The sequence below is a fragment of the Amblyraja radiata genome, chromosome 11 (assembly GCF_010909765.2).
Source record: "Amblyraja radiata isolate CabotCenter1 chromosome 11, sAmbRad1.1.pri, whole genome shotgun sequence".
Taxonomy (NCBI): domain Eukaryota; kingdom Metazoa; phylum Chordata; class Chondrichthyes; order Rajiformes; family Rajidae; genus Amblyraja; species Amblyraja radiata.
In genome coordinates, this window is record NC_045966.1 from 18,358,832 (window position 1) to 18,372,225 (window position 13,394).

The 13,394-nt window shown below is 43.3% G+C and overlaps 1 long non-coding RNA gene across 1 annotated transcript; it reads left to right on the forward strand.

Moving 5' to 3' along the window:
- The first annotated feature begins 297 nt into the window (after positions 1-297).
- On the forward strand, positions 298-13,124 carry LOC116978744. The gene is made up of 3 exons (XR_004413535.1): positions 298-522; positions 12,586-12,593; positions 13,114-13,124. It is a non-coding gene; the product is annotated as an uncharacterized LOC116978744 (long non-coding RNA).
- The last annotated feature ends 270 nt before the right edge of the window (positions 13,125-13,394 follow it).

Consider the following 13,394-nt stretch of genomic DNA (forward strand, 5'->3'; position numbering starts at 1 on the left):
GCTTCCACCAATCAGTGGCTTCCACCAGAACCCTCCCTATGAAGTGTGGAACGTTACAGACTTTGGTAAGCCCTGACCCTCCTGCACTCGCTCCAACGGTCCCGGGCCTCTGTAAAAGCAAGCCCCGCGTTCGATTTATATACTCACCGCCCTGACCCTCCTCCACTCGCTCCAACGGTCCCGGGCCTCTGTAAAAGCAAGCCCCGCGCTCGATTTATATACTCACCGCCCTGACCCTCCTCCACTCTCTCCAACGTTCCCGGGCCTCTCCAACGGTTAATGCGATAAGTTGGAGGTCGATGATGATTATAGTAATGAGTCGGAAGAAATTTGGATGAACTTTATTGTGTTCATCAACAATAAATAATTTACTAATCAAAAGACAGTGTTTTGGAAGACTTATCTGTGAAGAAGCTCTGAAGGTCTCTGATGGTGAGCTCGCATGCGTACGGAGACATCCCCCTTAACCATGCTGTCCATTTAGCAGCTAGAGGGACTAATCTCTTGAACGATATAAAAATCGTCCGCTACAGAGGAAACCACAGTTGTTGGAAGAATTACAAATGACGATGAGTCAGCGTATAAGAGGGAGATCAATTGATGGACCAAATGGTGGCAGCACAGCAATCTTGCTCTCAATATCAGTAAAACCAAGGAGCTGATTGATGACTTTGAGGAAGGTCGAGGATCTACAAACCTGCCTTCATTGATGGGACTGTGGTGCAGAGAGCCAAAAAGTTTACATTCCTGGGCATGCATATCTCTGAATATCTGTCCTGGACCCAGCACATTGATGCAATCAACCATCAATATCACTACTTCCTTAGAAGATTGGGGAGATTTGGTATGTCAATGAATACTCTCTTGAACGTCTACAGGTGCACAGTAGAGAGCATATTGACTGGTTGTATCATGGTCTGGTTCGGCAATTCGAATGCCCAGGAACATTGCCCAATCCATCACGGGAACTGACCTCCACCATCAAAGGGATCTACAGGAGGCATTGCATCAAAAAGGCAGTCAGCATCATCAGAGACCCACACAGGAAGAAGGTACAAGTGCTTGAACGTCCAGGTTCAGGAACTGCTTCTTCCCTACAACCAACAGGCTACTAAACACTCCAACCTCCAAATAAGCATTGAAATGCATCGACTTAAAGGAATTGTTTTCATTTTCGTATTATTATTATTATTGATTGTTTCTTATATATACATATTATGGTGTTTATAGAGTACTACGTTTACATATCTGTGCTGCTACAAGTAAGAATTTAATTGTTCCGTTTCGGGATACATGACCATAAAACACTCTTCACACTTAACTCTTGACTTAAAGATTGAGTTGGCATTGCATTTGGCCATGCAGCCATAGAATGGAAGAAATGCTATAACCAATTATAACCGATTGAGATTTGTTGGTCAACCAGTTGAGGTGTACTGGTCAAGAAGTCCAGAAGCCATTTATAGATGGAGGCCTCAGGTCCAAAGTCCACAAGTTTAGGGATGAGCTTATTTGGTATTAAGAATTTGAAGGTTGAGCTGTAGTAAATGAATAATGGGGCAGCGCGTGGCATAGCAGTAGAACTGCTGCCTTAAAGCGCCAGAGATCCGGGTTTAATCATGACTAAGGGTGCTGTCTGTACGCAGTTTGATGTTCTCCCCGTGACCTGCGTGGGCTTTCTCGGGGATCTCCGATTTCCTTCCACACTCCAAAGACGTACACGTTAGTATGTTCATTGACTTGGTCAAATTGTAAATTGTTCCTAGTGTGTGTAGGATAGTGTTAATGTGCGCAGTCGGCGCTGACCGGGTGGGCCGAAGGGGTTGTTTTTGCGCCGTATCTCAAAACTAAACTGAAAAAATAACATCCTGACATAGTTGTTCTTATTGACCAAAGTGATCCAGGACTAACTCTAGTGCAAAAGAGATAGTGTCCTCAGAAGACCTGATTTCTGTCACTGGGATATAATGCCCCCGTCCCACTTAGGAAACCTGAACGGCAACCTCTGGAGACTTTGCGCCCCACCCAAGGTTCCCAGAGGTTGCAGGTGGTTGCTGGAAGTTGCAGGTAGTGGAAGCAGGTAGGGAGACTGACAAAAACCTCCGGGAACCTCCGGGAACCGCACAGAAACCTTGGGTGGGGCGCAAAGTCTCCAGAGGTTTCTGTTCAGGTTTCCTAAGTGGGACAGGGGCATAAGAGACTGAGCCGGCGGGGAATGGGAAACATGTTCAGTGGAAGTTTGCCTGTTCAAAATGAGCATAAAATGGACATTGAGTTGATCTGGCCCTTGTGCATCTTATGACAACCAGTGATTGTTATAATATGCACGACAGATGCCTGAATTGCCAAAGATGCTAACATGATTTTGCACAGAAGTGCCTGCTTTAATTTTTCGATGGGTAAAGTTGCACATCAGCATGATCTAACCTGGAGAAATCACTTCTGTGTGTGATTTATGCTTGTAAAACAACACTGGTGGGTAAAATTTCATGGCAATCTAGTCCACAAGTAATTTTAAACTCTTACTATAACTTGACGTAAAGTCAACTGTTAATCATCTAGGAGTGAACTTTATTTAGGTTTTATCTGTCAGCAACTACATTGATATATTGCGTACAGGTCACACTAGGAAACTAACTCATCTTTTAATGTAACATAATGGTTTTTTGCTTTGCAAACCTTCGTGTCAGCATTTGTGAGAGATGAGTTTAAAAGGAAAACAAGGCCCCATACAAGCTGGAACATTCAAATAAATACTTTTGAGTTCCCATGAGGTAGGGAACAGTGGCTAAAATAACAAAATAAAATTGTAACTTTTGTTGAAGTAGAAGGGAAATGCTCCGTTAAACTTTTGACAAAGGTTTCTTTCATCCCAGACAAGAATTTGCCTCGGGATGTGTTTTTAACTCAATCATGGGCGGCACTGTGGTTCAGCGGTAGAACTGCTGCCTCACAGCGCCAGAGACCCGGCTTTAATCCTGACTATGGGAGCTGTCTGTACAGAGTTTTACTTTCTCCCCGTGACCAGCGTGGGTTTTCTCCGGGATCTCCGGTTTCCTCTCACATTCCAAAGATGTACAGGTTGATAGGTTAATTGCCTTGGAATAATTATAAATCGTCCCTAATGTGTGTAGGGTCGTGTAAGTTTGAGGTGATCACTGGTCAGCGTGGATTCGGTGGGCTGAAGGGTCTGTTTCCGTGCTGTATCTTTAAACTAAACTGAACGTTCTTGTTCTTAATTGTGCAATCAAAATTCATTTTGTCCTTTCTGGAAAAAAAACTTTAAAAAACATTTTAGATAATTCAAACTACAGGAGCATTGGCCTGGATTTTATCTTCTGTGGATGGCTGTATTTTGGCGTGCTTGGGGGAGGGGGGAGGATTTATATTGGCTGAAGTGACAGCATATCTCAAAGGTCTCTCCAAAATGTTAACAGAACTGCGGCTGGATAATGCTTATAGTTTTTTTTATGTCATTATTATGCTATTGTAGCGGTGCCTGCTAGCACACGCAGATATCAAACCCAGCGTTCGGAAGCCGCGGTCACGGGACTCGGGAGGGGCTGTTGTTTTCATGCGGTTTTTCCCCTGCGCGCGTTAGTTCAACGCTGTGTGCAGACGTGTCTGATAAGACTGTATGCTGCAACTTGAACTTTCGAATAAAGATTTGTTGGAAACTCCAGTAGTCGTTTCTCAGACCACTAAACTATGTTATATTCAGTGCATCTGTACAATTAATCATAACAATGGTTGGTATTTGCAATTGAATTTCATTACCAGGAGCTGTGAGCTATCCCTGTTTATCGTCATATCCTTTCCAGTTTTTCTTTTTAATTAGGTGGAGCAGGGATGTTGTTAAAGTGTGCGACTCAATTTGGTCTCCACTTTCTAACAGGACCAGGCACACATTGCCTGATTATCTTCCATTGGGCCATCTATCTCCGGGACTATAACACTACAGTGCCAGTTTGTAACACCTGGAAGATGCTAGTAACCAGCTCCCCATGGAGTACCTTCTTCTCTTGCATGGGAGGAAAGAAGGGAACTTAGCAGGAGAAAAATAATCTGCATCGAATAGAATGAAAACACATCCTTCAGTTATCAGTCACTGTGTCAGAGACGCCTGGCTACGAAATTAAATGTTAGTCACGGCGAACTGGGTGGTGACATGAAAAAGTGCAGAGACAGAAGTAAGGACAGATCAGACACTATGCAAGATACATGGGGCTGGAGTAACAAACCTATCAGAATATGCATTCACACTTAACTCTCTCAATATGGTGAAGTTGTTAAACTCAAGAATCAAGGGTGTTTAGTTGTCATATGTATCAAAGCAGAACAATACAATTCTTATATGCAGCTGCATAACAGATCTGTAAACACAGTACTTTATAGATACCAACCAGAAAATAATTTCAAGAACTCAAAAAAATATTAGTGTAAAACAAAAGCCTGAAGTCCCTAATGCAAGCAAGTTTGTAATTCGAAGTATAGTTGGTGTTAGTGGTGTTCAATAGCCTGATGGTTGTTAGAAAGAAGCTGTTCCTGAACCTGGAGGTCACAGTTTACAGACTCCTATGTCTCTTTTCCGATGGCAGGAGTGAAATAAGAGCGTGGCTAAGGTAGTGTGGGTCCTTGATAACATTGGCTGCCTTTTTGATGCAATGCCTCCTATAGATCCCTTTGATGATGGCCAAGTCACTACCCGGGATGAACCAGGCGGTGTCCACCACGTTTTGTTATCTCTTTCGTCGTACTGGTTCTGGGGTAACTCAGCGGGACAGGCAGCATCTCTGGGGGGAACCTTTTTCAGACTAATTGTGGTGGTGGGGAGGGGGCGGGGGTTGAAAGCTGGAAGAGAAGTGGGGGCAGGACAATGCCTGGTCAGTGAGAGGTGGAAGCAGGTGAGTGGGAAAGGAGTTTGTTTGGCTGATGCTTGGGCAAAGGCCAGAGATGAGAAGACAAAAGAATGAAAGAGATGCAAATTGTGAAGCCAGAGGAAGGAATGTAGGTGGACGCAGACGGGAGAAATTATTGTGAATCCAGGTGGGGCGCTGGGAAGAGGGGGAAGAAAAGGGATAAGAGTGTGTTATTTGTAGGTTAGTTACCTAATATTAGAAAATTCAATGTACATAACCATTAGGTTGTAAGCTGAATCGTGGCTTAATCTGAGAAGTCACTGAATGTAAGAGCTACTTTGTGGTATTTGTAATCTATTCCCCCACTCTAATTACTATGAAGCAGATTCAAAGTCCATCATGCTGTTTATGAAAGGCCCATATAGAGAGTGGAGTTGGAATTTGAACAAGCACCATCATCAAGATGCATGGGCACCTGAACTAATCAGGTAGAAACAATATGGTGTACAGATCTTAAAACAAAATTTGGTGCAGAGGCTTTTGAGTTTCCCATGCTTTACAAAGTTTAGTTTAGTTTAGTTTAGAGGCACAGCATGGAAACAGGCCCTTTGGCCCACCGAGTCCACACAGACCAGCGATCACCATACAATAACACTACCCTACATACACTTGGGACAATTTTACATTTTACACTAAGCCAATTAACGTACAAACCTTAGGTACACAAAAATGCTGGAGAAACTCAGCGTGTGCAGCAGCATCTATGGAGCGAAAGAAATAGGCAACGTTTCGGGCCGAAACCCTTCTTCAGACGCTGCTGCACCCGCTGAGTTTCTCCAGCATTTTTGTGTACCTTCGATTTTCCAGCATCTACAGTTCCTTCTTAAACAACGTACAAACCTTTATGTCTTTGGAGTGTGGGAGGAAACCGAGGATCTCAGAGAAAACACCTGCAGTCACGGGAAGGATTTACAAACTCCGCACAGACATGCACGCGTGGTCAGGAATTGAACCCAGGTCTCTGGCGCTGTAAGGCAGTAAGTCAACCGCTACGCCACCATGCTGCCCGATAAGAAGCCCTTACTTCAGCTCCATGGCTCCCATTTAAAAGTGAGCCCCTTAATTTTAAATTGGAAAACAAGGGTGTGGAGCCCCAGAGAAAATACTCATCTATTTTATGAACGTGTATGCATGTTGAAAACAATATAATGCTTGGTTCCAATAATTTAAATTAATTCATGCATATGAATGTATTATGAATCTCTGTCCCCCTCTAAACAGTAGGCAGTTCTCAGAAGAAGGACTTGAAAATACTAGGCCACAATCTTTGTGATAACTATACACACCATTTTGTTCCTCCATATCATTGAGGGTTACATATCAGTGAGGAGACTGGGAAAGTTTATCTAAGATTTCTTACATGAAACATCAGTTTCTTGTACCCTTGTGAGATTATGATATCCATGGTGGACAACATAATAATCGGTAACAAATGTATCTGTGATCAAAGAGAAGACCTTTGGATTGATTAGTCATGGGAATCTGGTGTTGAAAAGTTGCTGCAGTGAATCTTCTTTCACTTTGTATGAGTTAAGTATTGAATGTGAAGCAGCTGGGAATGTGAGCTTGTGACAGGCACCAGGAATCTGAAAAGGGATATAGACAGATGAAGTGGATAACTAAGAAAGGGGCAGATAGTGAAGCTATTCACCGGTTAAAAAACACAAAAGAGTTTAATATTTTTTAAATGGTGTCAAACTATTGAAGACCAATGTCCAAAACAGTCTTGATGCTCTGGTCTGTGAAACATAGCATGTTAACATGCAGGTACAACAAACTATTGGGAAGGGAAATAGTATGTTGAATTAATTGCATCGAATGGAAGCACAAAGAAGGCCTGCTGCAATTGTGCAGAGCTTTGATGAGACTATACATGAAATACTATGCAAGTTTGGTTTCTGTACTTGAGGGAGGATATATTTGCCCCAGGGTTGCTACTCACTGTATTCACTAGATTAATTGTTGGCCTGCAGTTGTTCTCCATTAAGGTCAGAATGAGCAGACCGTTTAAATAAAGGAAGTTCTCTTGAACAATGCAAGAATCTGAGAGGAATTGACAGAGGATATTCTGGAAGCATATTGTCAGGATTAGTGCCTGACGATTAATGAGAGTCCAACCTGTTCTAACTTGCCAGTGCTGATCTGTGACCTGGTGTGGAAGGACTCATCAAAGATGCAGTGCTGCAGATAGAGCAGTATTGAGAATAAACAAGTGTTCCAGGACAACATTTACTACTAAAGCAACATTTAAAAGACATTTGGACAAGCGCATAGATTGAAAGTTTAGAGGGAAAGTGGGACGCGTAGATGGGGCATCTTGGACGGCATGGACAAGTTGGTCCAAAGGGCCTGTTTCCATGCTCTGTAACTCTATGAATGACCAATGACAGTTGCTCCAAAGAACAATGTGAGCTAGTTCCTCAATAAGTAAGTTCGGTATTACAACTGAGCATGCCCAGGTCAAGGGTCATTTGGGATAAACATTCTCGCCAGCTGAGCTACTGTGTGTGTACGGACCTGCGTATTCATTTCAATGAGATTCATAAATAAATATATCTGTTAAATATGTCAACAGTAGGCCACATCGTACTGCAGGCTGCACAAATCCATAATTGTATTTATTTAAATTATTGACTCAATACAGCACCAGCCTTGAAAATGCAAGAATGCCTGGAACGAACCTGTCAATTATCAAATCCCTGATATTAGCCTGAGTCACAGCCATTCAAATTTGATATTGATTTACGCAAAATACAAGTTGTGTGGTCAACCAATTTGAGACAATCCTTACATTCCTATCTAAACAACCTTCCTGGATTGAAGGAAACGAGGAAAATGTGCTGTGTGGGGGTAGGTTGGAAAGTTCAGATTGGATTAGAACAAGCTGGTTAAACCTTCGAGGTGGGTTGGCTTGAATAAGGATGCTGTCATTTTAACCTCTGGGATTGGTTCCAGTCTGTCAGGGCCCACAGTTGGGAGCCGGGTCCAGGTGACCGGGCGGTGATAATTATGAGAATTTGCAGCCATTTGAACCGCAGCCAAACAAGAGGCTTCACTCAGTAGTGGGTCGCAGCTCCCCAGCTGACGGTACCCGTTCTTGCTCTCTTTGAAGGAGGCGCCGCCCATCCTAGCGAGTAGGCAAACGTGGAACCAACCCATAATATGAGTGGGAGCATTTTCTCAGTCAGACTTTGTCGACAGTTGGGGTGGGGGATCTGAGAGAGAGAGAGAGCTGGCGATGCCGCACAGACAGAACAGTTTAATAATGACCCATTAAAATCCACCTTTTGCCACTCAGCAATCTGGGCTGATCTGATCTGACAGCCAATAGACAATAGACAATAGGTGCAGGAGCAGGCCATTTGGCCCTTCGAGCCAGCACCGTCATTCAATGTGATCATGGCTGATCATCTCCCTTGAAAGCCCTCATGCTAGCTCGCTGCGTGCCCGATCCTAACGCAGAACCTCCACAAAACGTTTGGGCTTCGGGTAACCCCTGCACAAAGAGCCTTAGCTAACAAGGACTGGCGAACTGTGCTGGTCAACATGCACTGGGCCAGATGGCTGGGGGAATGCACCGCAACCACCGCAAACTTGGAACAGCACAGACCCTCCACCCAATCTATCCAGTACTAAAGGGGAGGCACTTCGCAGTTAAATGTCTTATATCGGATTGGCAGCTCCTTCACAGGGCTAACCCTGCACTCAGTTTTCCTCTGAGATTAATCTTTACCTTAAGGGTACATTCATACAGCCTGTAGGTGATGCATTAGCCCACATCGCACTGATACAGTCGCTGCCTGCCTCAGATTAAATATATTTTTACACATAAATTATGAATAAAGATAAGAAAATGTTTCAAACACAAGTAATATTTTCTTATTCCAGTAGCAAACACATTAAGGATTAAATGAAAATAATAAATACTTTAACTTTGTGAATATCTCATTGCAGATTAATGAACTGAACTAGAACTGGGACTGTGTAAGTAGTGTGTGAACAGCGGAACAAGAAAGGAAGCTATTGAGTTGATAGAATTCTAGATTAATTCCTTGATAGAATAGTTAACAATTTATACAGAATTTATACAGCGCTGCGTTCGCTTTTAAAAAAAATCCCGAATGACCTTTGACAAATCCCATGATTCCTTGCGTTTATCGAGATACTGAACTCGCTTAATACAGCCCCATATCATGAAACTATGTTGAAACAAAGAACTGCAAATGCTGGTTTATACCAAAGATAGACATAAAGTGCTGGGGTAACTCAACGGGTCAGACAGTATCTCTGGAGGAAAAGGATGGGTGACGTTTCTGGTCCAATCTGAATAAGAGTCCCAACCTGAAACATCGTCCATCCTATTTCTTCAGGAATGCTGCCTGACCCGTTGAGTTACTCCAGCACTTTTTGTCTTCTTTATCATGAGAGGTTGTTCCCTGCTCTATGACCCCTGCCAGCAGGACAATCTCTCAGCATTTCCCAGTTCAGTTTCCCTCAGATTCTTATGATTCAATGAGATCATCTCTCATTCATTGAAACCTAAATCACATGATTGATGCAAAGATGCTTTGAAAGAGCAGAACGGTTCAATTGAATTTCTGGAGAGGCCACACAGGAAATAAACAGTTTTCAGAAGTACAACACTGGAAATGGTAGCTTTGCACATTTGCACTAAATTGTTGTACCCCTCGACCTTTATTTGTGTACGGTGAATGGCTTGATTGTATTCATGTATAGTCTTTTGTTTGACTGGATGGCATGAAGAAAAAAAACTTTTCACTGTACCTCGGGCAGGGCATTTTTTTTACAGAGGGTAGTGGATGCCTGGAACATACTGCCAGGGGTGGTGGTGGTGGAGGCAGATATGATAGTGGCATTTAAGGGACTTTTGGATAAGCAAATGGATGTGCAAGGAATGGAGGGATTTGGATTAATTGCTGGGCAGAGAAGAATTGGCCTTGGCAACAAGTTTAACACGGACATTGTGGGCTGACGGCCTGTTCCTGTGCTATACTGTTCTGTGTTCTAGTTTGCACTTGATTAACTGTTGATGGACATAGACTCGCTTAGCAGCATGAACTGGTGAGGAGTCAATGAGTTTGGTTTTCTGCCTTGATTTATTTTAACATTGGATTTAACCATCAATGTTCAGAGGGCTTTGCAAACATTGCAATAAAACAAATAGAAAAAAAGCCACTATTTCCGGACAAAGGCGCAACATTGTCTGAGGGTTTGTCCTATGGGATTAGGTTAAAACATAGTCAGGGGAAAGACTGCATCACACTCCACATCTGCTGCCACCATGAAAGAACTATAAAAATGCAGAAATCAGCATTAAAACTTGGCAAAAAAAACACAACTTAAAAAAATAATGTCTTGCTGCAGACGGAATGCGAATATTCTCTGGTGTCCAATATGGAGGCGTTGCAATGCCAGGAACTCTATTGTTAAGGTATATAATGACTTGTTTTTAATGCAGACAGTAGGAACAGCGTATTCCCTCTTGGTCCAAACAAATAGATGTCAGTGATTAATCGCCTTAAATAAATCTGTAAAATGCATGCAAATCCGAGAGAGGTTGTGAGTTTTACAACTGGTGAAAGATCAGTGTTTGGCGCCTTGGTGTTCCATAAATTCTTTCTTTCATCCTATGACCTCCTCGTGCTATAAATGATAATTTAATATCAACCAGTGTTTGTTTGTTTTAGAGCAACGTGTGCTCGGCTCGGCAAAGTGCCGGTAAAATCAAGAACTTAACATATGTTTCATGTCTGCGAGCTAGCCTCTTCTGTTGGTAGTGGGTGTTTTTTAAAGGCTTGGACTTAAAAATTCCAGATGTTTTTTTCTTTAAGAGTCACAGATGTTTATTTCTAAGTGGGTTCTCTTATTCAACTGCCAGAATTGCGGACACAGCACATTTTAGGGAGGATTAAATCTAAGATGGTCAGAAGAGTCGGAGCATTATTTATTTTTCAGTGTTTGAAACTGTTCTTCAACATTGCGGGGTTAGGGGAGAGACAGTGAGCTCCATGTTCTCCACTTATGACCTGGATATTCAGATTACATATATTAAATTATAGACGACGGACTATTTTTATTCAGCAGGGGATAGAGCACGATCACTTCATCTGCAGATTTTAACAAGCTAAAGCAGCTTACTGCAAGTTCAAGGAACTTAAAAGATATAAAAATGAACAAATGTTTCTCAGAGCTTTTTCTATGGCATTATTGTTGCCTTTATGAAACCTTGAGATGTTACATAGAGGTTAATTTGTTTCAAATCCAGTTTAAAGTTATTTTCCCCTTTCTCATTTTGAACTTCTGCAAAATATTCATCAAGTTCAAGTTCAAGTTCAAGTGAGTTTATTGGCATGTGTCCCTGTATAGGACAATGAAATTCTTGCTTTGCTTAAGCACACAGAAAAATAGTAAGGCATTTACTACAGTACAGCTAAATGTGTCCATATACCATGATATAAATATATACACACATGAATAAATAAACTGCAAATAAAGTGCAAATAACAGAAAGTGGTTGTTAATAATCAGCGTTTTGTCCGAGCCAGGTTTAATAGCCTGATGGCTGAGGGGAAGTAGCTATTCCTGAACCTGGTTGTTGCAGTCTTCAGGCTCCTGTACCTTCTACCTGAAGGTAGCAGGGAGATGAGTGTGTGGCCAGGGTGGTGTGGGTCTTTGATGATACTGCCAGCCTTTTTGAGGCAGCGACTGCGATAAATTCCCTCGATGGAAGGAAGGTCAGAGCCGATGATGGACTGGGCAGTGTTTACTACTTTTTGTAGTCTTTTCCTCTCCAGGGCGCTCAAATTGCCGAACCAAGCCACGATGCAACCGGTCAGCATGCTCTCGACTGTGCACCTGTAGAAGTTAGAGAGAGTCTTCCTTGACAAACCGACGCTGATGTGCTTTTTTGATGATTGCATTAGTGTTCTCAGACCAGGAAAGATCTTCAGAGATGTGCACGCCCAGGAATTTGAAGCTCTTGACCCTTTCAACCATCGACCCGTTGATATAAATGGGGCTGTGGGTCCCCCTCCTACTCCTTCCAAAGTCCACAATCAGTTCCTTGGTTTTGCTGGTGTTGAGGGCCAGGTTATTGCGCTGGCACCATATGGACAGTTGCTCGATCTCTCTTCTATATTCTGACATCCCCATCAGTGATACGCCCCACGATGGTGGTGTCATCAGCGAACTTGATGATGGAGTTCGCACTGTGGTTCGCTACGCAGTCATGGGTATAGAGTGAGTACAGCAGGGGGCTGAGCACGCAGCCTTGAGGTGCTCCCGTGCTGATTGTTATCGAGGCTGACACATTTCCACCAATACGAACAGACTGTGGTCTGTGGACGAGGAAGTCGAGGATCCAGTTGCAGAGGGATGCGCAGAGACCCAGTTCTGCGAGTTTGGTAACCAGTTTGGAGGGGATGATTGTGTTAAATGCCGAGCTGTAATCAATGAATAACAGCCTGACATATGAGTTTTTGTTGTCCAAGTGGTCCAGTGCGGAGTGGAGGGCCAGCGAGATCGCATCCACCGTTGATCTGTTGTGGCGGTACGCAAACTGCAGTGGGCCCAGATTTTTGTCGAGGTAGGAGTTGATTTGCTCCATAATCAACCTCTCAAAGCACTTCATCACCACCGGCGTTAGTGCCACTGGTCGATAGTCATTGAGGCACATCACCTTACTCTTCTTGGGCACCGGTATAATTGATGCCCTTTTAAAGCAGGTCGGGACCTCAGACCTCAGAAGTGAGAGGTTGAAAATGTCCGTAAAAACTCTCGCCAGTTGGTCCGCACAGGATTTTAGAACACGACCGGGTACACCATCAGGACCAGGTGCTTTTCGTGGGTTCACCCCTCTGAAGGATTTCCTGACATCGGCCTCTGTGACTGAGACTGAAATGCCATCACAGCGAATGGGGAATCGGGAAGGCACATCAGTATTCTCCCTGTCAAAGCGTGCGTAAAACGCATTGAGCTCGTCAGGGAGTGATGTTTCACCGACATTCGAGCTGCCTCCTGGTTTCACCTTGTAGGAGGTGATTGCATTCAGGCCCTGCCACAGCTGCCGAACATCTGTCTCATCCTCCAGCTTGGAGCAGCTTAAAAGTTAGGAAAACATTGTCTTCCCTCTAAATCCATTGATTTCTAGTTACTAAATGAAAAATGTTCTCAGCAAAGTATCTTCACTGCCATCTTCTCTCAGTGGCTGGATCAAGCAATTTAAACTCCAATCCAATTCTTCCCGACTCTCATTCCTTCAGTCAGCCTCAACGCCTGCTTCAGCTCATCTGTAGCTGAAACCATCATCCATTCCTCTGTATCACTAAACCTGATTAACAGGGAAGGATTATAGGGATATGAGCCAAACGCTGGCAGGTGTGGCGAGCAAGGATAGGGCACCTTGGTCGTTATAGGTAAGTTGGGCCAAAGGGCCTGTTTCAATGCTGTCTGAGT